The 8,671-nt window shown below is 43.0% G+C and overlaps 1 pseudogene; it reads right to left on the bottom strand.

Annotated features, from left to right (window-relative positions):
- Positions 1-553: 553 nt before the first annotated feature.
- LOC110918160 lies at positions 554-1,230 on the bottom strand (annotated as a pseudogene).
- Between the last annotated feature and the right edge of the window lie 7,441 nt (positions 1,231-8,671).

Genomic DNA, 8,671 nt, shown 5'->3' with positions numbered 1-8,671 from the left:
CGTACACATTTATATTTAATAGATACGCGTCACGTATTACAATTTTGTAACTGTAAGGCCAATATTGGCTACATATGAGTGCTCAAAACTACCAACACATAGTATTAGCTTCTAAAGACAACCAAATCATATAGCATAACTGATTCATAAACGTTTGTTTGTTAAGGTTTTGAACAAATAATGTGATATGAATACCATAATAACAAACAAATCAAATCACAAAGCATTCCTTTCATTGAGCTTATGAGTTACGATTAATGATTAGGGTTTTCAATAATCAATGTGAGACGAAGAATTCGGTAATAAAGAAAGGAGATAGTGTAAAAGTGGATACGATAAAAAAACAAAACAAAACTATCAAAATCATTAAAAAAACAAAACAAAACTGAATTCAAATCAATTCTTCACGTGTGATAAACTTGACGCGTTATAAATTTGACGAGTGATGAGAAGGAGTGGCGGTGGTGTATCACTTGCTAATAACTCGTGATGGTGGTGGTATAACGGACCGCCCCGTCCCCCTAAGAGGAATAGATAGTGGTCGACAAGTTGATAGTACAAAGACTATTATACTTAAAAAGGCATTGGGTACTCTTTTCTTATTCTCCTCGAGCTCATTTACAAAAGTTGGAATGATAGTACAAAAAAGGTACAACATATTTCTTGCTTAGAATCCATCTGGCTTAGATGCGATGAAACTGATACATTGGACTTGACGGACGTTGTCAAATCCAATGATACGGATCCATGCGCTTGGGTACTCCTTCTTGCACTCGTTTAGCTCTTTTAGCACCTAGGCGGAATCAGTGCACCCAAACATGGGCAACTTCCACATTGTCCAGTATCTGCCATCATAGTACCCTGGCGATCTATGGTTCTCACGGTAGACAAACCCGTGTTCCAATTCAAATTCCAAACAAGGAACCCACTTGTTGCGGAGAAGGTAGTCGACTTCCTTAGCCAACTGGGCCTCAGTTAGAGTTGGAAGGTATGAAAGAGTCTCATATTTCTTCAATCCGAGTGGTGGCCACACCTTCATGCATTGCACTCTTCCACCATTGCTGGGGAGGGAAGAGAAGTCGTTTTCCGCCTTTTTGGTGCCAGGGAAAGCGGTGGTGGACCTAAGTCTGGTGAAGGGAGCCACCATGGTGGCTTGAGTTGGGACGGCTGCGGTGGCCATGGTGGATGAGGAAAGGGAAGCCATTTTACTTTTACTGTTTGTGAATTGAGTTGCTTTGGTTCCTTGCTTTGTAGAGGTATATATAATGGTTTGTGGAGTATGGCAACTTGCTTCCAAGGGTCCAAAATCAATGAGATAAGTGGCGATGCAATTGTGGCCGATGGATGCTATGGTTCATATAATATTTGCATGATGGCCACACAAAGGTGAAGAATTAGGATAGTTATATTAGATAAACTGAAGTTTATGGAAGGCCATGCGTACATGTGACCCATCCCATCTCTTTCTCCCGTTTTCTAATTTTTTTTTTCTTGTTTGTTTATTTTTGGTTTCGTTAAGGGTGGGGTTGGGATTTGATTGTGGTAGGTAGCCATTAAACACTAATGTTGGATTGATAAAAAACAAAATGTATCACTTTACAAATCTAGTTTTGGAAAAACCGTTATAGGTGTTGATTTTCAGAAGATTTCATATAAACCATTTAAATGTCTTTAAAGTTTTTTTTGAAAGGTAAACTTCAATAGAGACACAACTCACATAACTCGGCCACAAAACAACGAAATAAATTACATAATTATAGAGTTGCATCAGTCGGTCCAAGAAACTGACCTAGCTTTCGACCTACTTCTAAACCACAAAAAACCAACCGATCTAATCTCACTTAAAATGTCTTCCACACGGGCTTGCTTATTAGAAAACTTGACACCATTCTTGGCACGCCATATGCTCCAGCAGCTAATCATAATAATTTCGTGAAAGATCTCTTACGCCGTCCCCCATAACCCGATGTGATCATGAAGGTCCAAAAGCTCCTTAACCGAGTTAACAATAAAAGGTGCAACTTTACACCATCTCGAAATGTGATACCAGGTCCATTGCCACCATACAAGATGTAAAAAGATGCTTGCTTGATTCATTGTTAGATCCGCACAAGGTGTATGACACATCTTCAATCTCTATGTTCCTGCTTCTAAGCGGCAGCGCCATCCCAGTTGGGATTTTCTCCATCTCAGCTCTCCAAGTATGGACATTGCATTTTATAGGAATCCAATTACACCACTTCATAACATAATTCCCACTATGATCCGTTCCTCTCTTTAAAGCCCTTCTCACTGCCCCAACTAAGAAATCCTCTGTACCGATCCATGACCATTTCTCGCTTCGTTCCTGAAGAAACACTAGATAAATGACAGGAATCAAATTATCTAGGGGGTTAGGTTCTGCATAAATGGGTGGTTCTCTTTCGCTCGATTTGAAGAGACAGATCGGCTATCCCTTTTCCCGCTCGTTAGGCCCCCTTCTCCTCTCCCTCTCCGGTATAGTCGACTGGCCTCGCTCCTATCCTATTTCTCTTGAATCTCGACATTCTTCTCCGGTAAACGCTGCAAAACAGAACACCGTTAGCCTCGTCGAGGGGAGAAGGGAGGTTCTCTCCTTGACCCGACTCCGGCGTGAGAATAAGTATGTGTTTATGAAGAAGAAGAAGAAGAAGAAGAAGAAGAAGAAGAAGAAGAAGAAGAAGTATTGATGAAGTGAGTGTAACTTGAAATTCATACCTGAATTACTCTCATATTTATAGCCGGGAGTTTGGGCAGGAAAACTCGTTGCTGAAATATTAACGGAAGATGCTAACCCCGTAAGCGGTTACTTTTCTTCCGTTAACTCTTTTGATCGGATTGTGGAAGCACACGGATCGCGATCTTAATCAAAGGTTGGGGGATTGCCACGTGGAAAGTGGGCAAGTGGAGGTTTCTCTCCAATTCCATGCCATCATCGTGATTTCAGGATGGCCTGGGGTGATGACACGTGTTCCAGACGGTTATAACCGACTGGTGGTGCACAATTGAGTCTTCTAGAAGATTATTGCCATAATCCAGTGCGACTCTTTATTGTGTGGTATCAGCTTAGCAAATAATATCCAAGTCTGGGTATTATTCAGGCGGAAGTGTTTGCTGGGATTTTTATCCCTTTGCTATAGAGAAGTGGCGCAAGGGCTTATTCACTTCCTTCTGGCGCGCGGGTGTTTGTTTATTGCCTTCCTTCTTGACTCTTTGTAGGACCAGTGCGCGGCCGCGCAAGGCCTAAAGAGGGTTGGAAGACGAGGTTGTGGTATGGTCCCAAGTACTTGATATGAGGTTTTTGGGACCTTACCCCTTCAAGTCCCCCCAGTCTAGTGTTGCTCTTATGCGAATAAGTGGAGCACTCGACTATGAGAGAGTGGTGTTTATAGGCTTTTTCAAGCGCGAAAGTAGGGGATCTTCTTATGAGAAGATATCCTTTATTCATAACGCTGATTTTTGAAAATTTTTGACTTTGGATATGAAGGGTACAGTAATGATTGTGTGATAGGCTGTCACTGTCAGGTGAATATTACTGACCGTGCTTAGTACGCGCGTGTGAACTCGCGTTTATGTCACTTGCTACTCGCCTTTGTCGCTTGGGTAACTGTGCTACCCCAAAAAAGGTGTTGTGACAGTTACCTAAGCTATTTATGGCAGTGGGTATATAAGTGTTTCGGATTTCTTATTTTCCAGTAATCATTACTTTGTTGAAAAAAAATTTTCCTATCGTCTTCCTTATCTGTCTTTTTAGAAAGAATTACTATCTCCTTGTCCTATGTCAACCTGAGATCATCACGAAGATTCAACGGAAGAAATGTCTGCTGAACTTCCACCATTGAAGTGGTCTAGGGCGACCTTTGATGGTTTGGTTCGGAATCTTAGGTTTCCGGACAACTGGGGTGCCCGTTACCCTGAAGAGGGTCAGACGGCGGCGGATGCTCCGGCTGGGTATGTGACCTTATTCTGGTATTTCTTCTGTGCAGGCAACTTCCGTTTGCCTGTGACAAAACTTTTTCTTAATTTTCTTAAGTACTACAAAATCCACATCTCTCAGTTGCACCCTATCGGTATGGTTAGGGTTCGTCATTTTGAATTTGTTTGCCGGATGATGAATATCGAGCCGACGGTTACCCGATTCCGTGTTTTCCACCAAATGCATTGTTCTCAAGGATTCTATTCCTCCGTGCAAAGAGCCTCGGCGAAGAAGATTTTGCTGAATCCCCCCAAATCGTTTTATGATTGGAAGCAAAAGTTCTTCTTTATCAAGGTGGGAGTTATTCCAATGAGAATGACTTTTAGGGGAAAAGAGGATGTTCCTACTGAGGCCATTCAAACCCCTGTTGATGAAAATTGGTACCAAGATCTAAAAGATGTTCCATCGATTGCCTTGCCGGAGAAGGCTCTTGTTGGTGCTAGTATGAGTTTGAATTGGAGGATGGACCGGGAAGATAGACCAGTGTATACAGAGGATGGTAAAGGTAAGATTGGGGGTTTGCCATCTCTCTTTCTTTTCTTTTCTTTTTTTTTTTTTTTTTTGAACTTGTTCTTCTTCCTCTGTAGTTGTTTCGTTGTATGTCGTTGCATTTGAGAGAGAAGGCGGAAAGATGGCTACCATTGCTAAAAAGCCTGATGAAGAGCTTTGGTATCATCGTATTATGATGAATTTTGTTCTTCCGCGGGACGCGGATCTGTCTTTCCAACCTGCTGCTGGTGCTAGTAAGCAATTATCTTTTTAATTTTTGTCTTGCTATTTTTGCGCATTTAAATAAGTTGTGTTCTAAACTTTGTCAGTAGGCGAATTGTCGAACTTGGGCATAGGTCCTAAGAAGAAGAGGCGCGCGACAACCACTACTGTTGCGCCTAAGAAAAGTGACGCTGAGAAAGCTCAATCCTCCAAGGTCAAAAATGTTGGGGGAGAGAATAAAGGTTTGCGCCATTCTTCTGACTCCTGGTGTGATTATGTGGTGGTTTCTGATTCTTTGGAGGGTCTTGCGCCTGCAGTTATTATTAGAATGCCAAAACCAGAACCAAAAGAAACTGCTGATATTCCTCTGTCCAATCCTGATGATCCCATTGACTTGGAATCAAGCCCTGAGCACTTAGTGAGGAATAAGGCAGGGAAAAGAAAATAGTCTGGCGCTAAGGTTGAAGGTCAGCCTGCAAAGAAGATTCAGAGGAAGAAAATTACCAGGAGAGGCAATCTGGACGCCTTTATTTCAGAGTCTGCTCCTAGTAAGTGTCATCTTTCGCCTTCTGCTTTTTAAGCGCATTGAATATTTTGTGGCTTATACATTTTGTTTTTTAGAAAAAGCGTCTTCTCCTGTTCCCATAGAACCACTGCCTGTGGTTAACGAAGAACTCCCACCCTCTCCTCCGCGCACTTCTGTTGCTGATCAATTGAAGAATATTGAGGTTCCCGAGGATGGTGTGGAGAAAGTTGTTGGGGTTGAGGATCTCGCAGCTGATAAGCCTGTTGATGTTTCTGTGGAAGCAGAGAAGATTATTAACCCAGATATTGCTGATCCACAAGCTCCTTAACTTGCTGCTCAAGACTCTAAAAAAGAGAAAACTGCTGAAGAAATCACTGTTACAACTTCTCCTCCCAAATCATCTGGTGTTATGCCTGAAAACGTTGAGAAAGTTACTGTTGAGAAGCAGGGTTCGTTTTCTGGTGCTGGAAAGAGTTCTCCCATCCGCCCAGAGGAAACTTTGGGGGATTATTACTATCGAACTTATTCGAAGAAGGATGCCTCTGCGATTCATGCCCCTGTTTGGAACCTGAAGAAAGGTGACACTTTCTCTGACTGGCGTGTCTGCCGTGATTGGTTTCAGGGAATATTTCCACCTGGGGAGATTAAGTTTCAAGAGAGCCGTCTCCATGAGCAGACTTATCATGCTTACCTTGAGCAAGCTGCCCCTCATGCATCTACTACGCACCGCATAGTGCGCGAGTGGCATAGTATGCATAAAGATTGGGCTTCTTTTAAGGTATCCAAGAAAAAAGTTGCGGATGATGAGAGTCGTGTTGCTCAATTAAAGGATAAGCTGGAAGCTGATTAGGCCAAGTTTGAAGCTGATCGGAAAACTGAAGAATGGCCTGTTGCGGGCTGGAAGAGGAAAGCGGAAGCCGAAGTTGCTCTCCTTCCGAGGAACGCAAAAACTGGAAGAGAATTTGTGAAAAGGACAATGCTGAAAAGGTGAATATCCGCAATGTTATCAATAATCTCAAGGCTGAGATTGAAAAATTGAAGAAACAAGGTGCGGAGGTTGAAAAGTTAAAAAAGGAAAAAGCTGGTGTGGAAGTTGTGCTAGAAGAGGCACGTTCTCACAGGGAGCGCAGTGAACAACGAGATGTACATGCTTGTGCCACTCTTGCTCTTAAAGAAAAAGAGATAGAGGAACTTACCTCTTTGCTTTCTGACCAGGAACAACTTAAAAAAGAATTGGAGCTTGCGCTTTCTGAAAAAACTGAAACCTCCCGCCGTTTAACTGAAACTGAAGAGAAACTGGACACTTCTGAAACAGCGCGGGCCACAGCGGAAAGCGAGCTTGAACCTTTGAAAAGTGACATGGCATGGCTGAAGGAGCGCGGGATTGCTTGCGTAAGTTGACTTTTCGTTGCTTTTCTTTGTGAAAACGTTTCGCGCTTTTTCCCTTGTTTTATCTTTTCTTCTTGCTTTTTATAGGTTGCTGAGTCAGTGTTGAAGTCTGAAGAGCTGGATAAGGTTGTTGCGCACTTGGTAATTGCTGCGCGGAATGATGGGTATGCCCAAGGTTATGCTGAATGTTCTCAGCATGTGAATAATGCCCTGAAGGTTGACTGGGATACTAGCAAATCCGCTACTTATGGTGCCAACACTGGTGCTACCTTTGCAGCTTTAAAGACGGAATTTGATAACTTGCAGCTTCCTGTTATGGACCTTATAAACGTCGCCTTGCAATCTGAAGATCACGTGGCGCAGCTGAAGGAGATTTTCCCTTATGAAAATGAAAACCTAGTCTAGGTTTCCGTAATTTGTATTGAACAATTCCTGTAGTCTTTTTAGGATGTGTTATCCTCTTTTTTGTTAATGCGCTGCCGCACAAGTAACTAATACACTGCCGTGTAATCTGGTGATTTTTGAAGGCGTGTTGGTGCGCCATGGATGTTATGATATGTGTTTTTAGGTTACAATGTATTGCATGGGTACAATTGCTTTGATTAGGTAAGGGGAATGAAGGTGGTGTGAAGCTCATGTGTGAACGTATGGTCTTGTGTGATGTAGTCACTGACCGTTCATGAGACTTGTATTATTTTTACCATACTGTTTTTGCGCTTACCAAAAGAAATTGCATGCACTTTGTAATAAAAAACACAAAAATAATAGAAACTTTGTTGTTTATTTCGGGATAAGGCGCAGAGGCCGTTACAAAGTCTTTTAAAAAATAAATACATGTTTCTTAACTTACTCTATTTCCCGCTTTAGACAATTGTAGAGTGTTTCATACTGCAGGGAGATCATAGAGTTCTTGCTCAGTTCTTTGCTTTCTTGCTCAGGCCTTCTTCGCCTCGAGTGATTTGCTTGATTTCTTTGCGCACATTCTGTAGGAGGTGAGTAAGTTCACCACTCTTAAGTGCCTTTTCAATTTCTGTGCGCAAGGAAATGCAGTTGTTTGTGGTATGCCCATTGTCCTTGTGGTACTCACAATACTGACTCGGGTCTTGTTCACGTTTGTTCTTCATGGGTGGCGGAGGTTTAAACTGGTAAGCCTCCGTGCTTAGAACTTCCGCAGGAGTCTTGGTTAAGGGAGTCCATTGTCTCTCCCTATTCTCTTGTTTGGCTTCTCTCTGCGCCGTGAGCTTGTTAATTGTGGCTCGAGCATCCTCGGACGAATAGTTCCCTGAGCTAGAATCGCGCCATCCTTTCTTGAATTTCCTCCAGCCATTGGAGCCTAAATCTGATGGTCGGTTGTGCGGTGGTGGCGGCCTGTTGGTGGTGAGATTCTTTTCTGTTTGTGCGTAGACCTTAGCCGCCGCCATCACTTTTTCCCAACTCTTCAGGAGTCCTTCTGTCCCAGACAGGACTTTTATCATATCATCCAATCTGACTGCATACTTGAATTGGGTGCGAATCAGTTGCTCATGAACGTCCCCGATCTCGAGTACCTCCTTATCATCATCGTGACACCAAATGTTCATTACATCCGATGTGTCCCGGATTGATCGCCTTTGCTGGCTGAAATGAACCAGAAACTTGTCGCGCAAAGCTTTCCACGACGTAATTTTTCAAATGGGCAGGTTGTCAAACCATATTCTTGCAGTGCCTGTAAGGGTCTGAACGAAAAGGTGGCACCACATTGGTAGGGTCCAGCCTCCTACCAGCCCTGCGCTTGTAAAGACTCACAAATGATCGTCAGGGTCCGTCATTCCGTTGAACTTGCCTACGGTAGACGGGAGCTTCTCTTTCTCTAGCGGAGCCAGAGCAATTTCACCTATAAACTTTGAATTATCTGCCGTTCAACAGGACGATAGATCAGATCATAGTTGTGCTCAGCCTCCGGATTGCAAACCGCGCGTGGTCTACACTTGTTGTAGTTCGGTTGTAACCGACTGAACACGCTGGCACTTTCACTTATACGGTAAGTTGGATCATATTCACTGGTGTGGGTG

Source organism: Helianthus annuus, chromosome 16 (genome assembly GCF_002127325.2).
Source record: "Helianthus annuus cultivar XRQ/B chromosome 16, HanXRQr2.0-SUNRISE, whole genome shotgun sequence".
In the NCBI taxonomy this organism is placed as follows: domain Eukaryota; kingdom Viridiplantae; phylum Streptophyta; class Magnoliopsida; order Asterales; family Asteraceae; genus Helianthus; species Helianthus annuus.
Note: the sequence above shows the minus strand (reverse complement) of the source record. Positions and strands in the feature narration are given on the sequence as shown.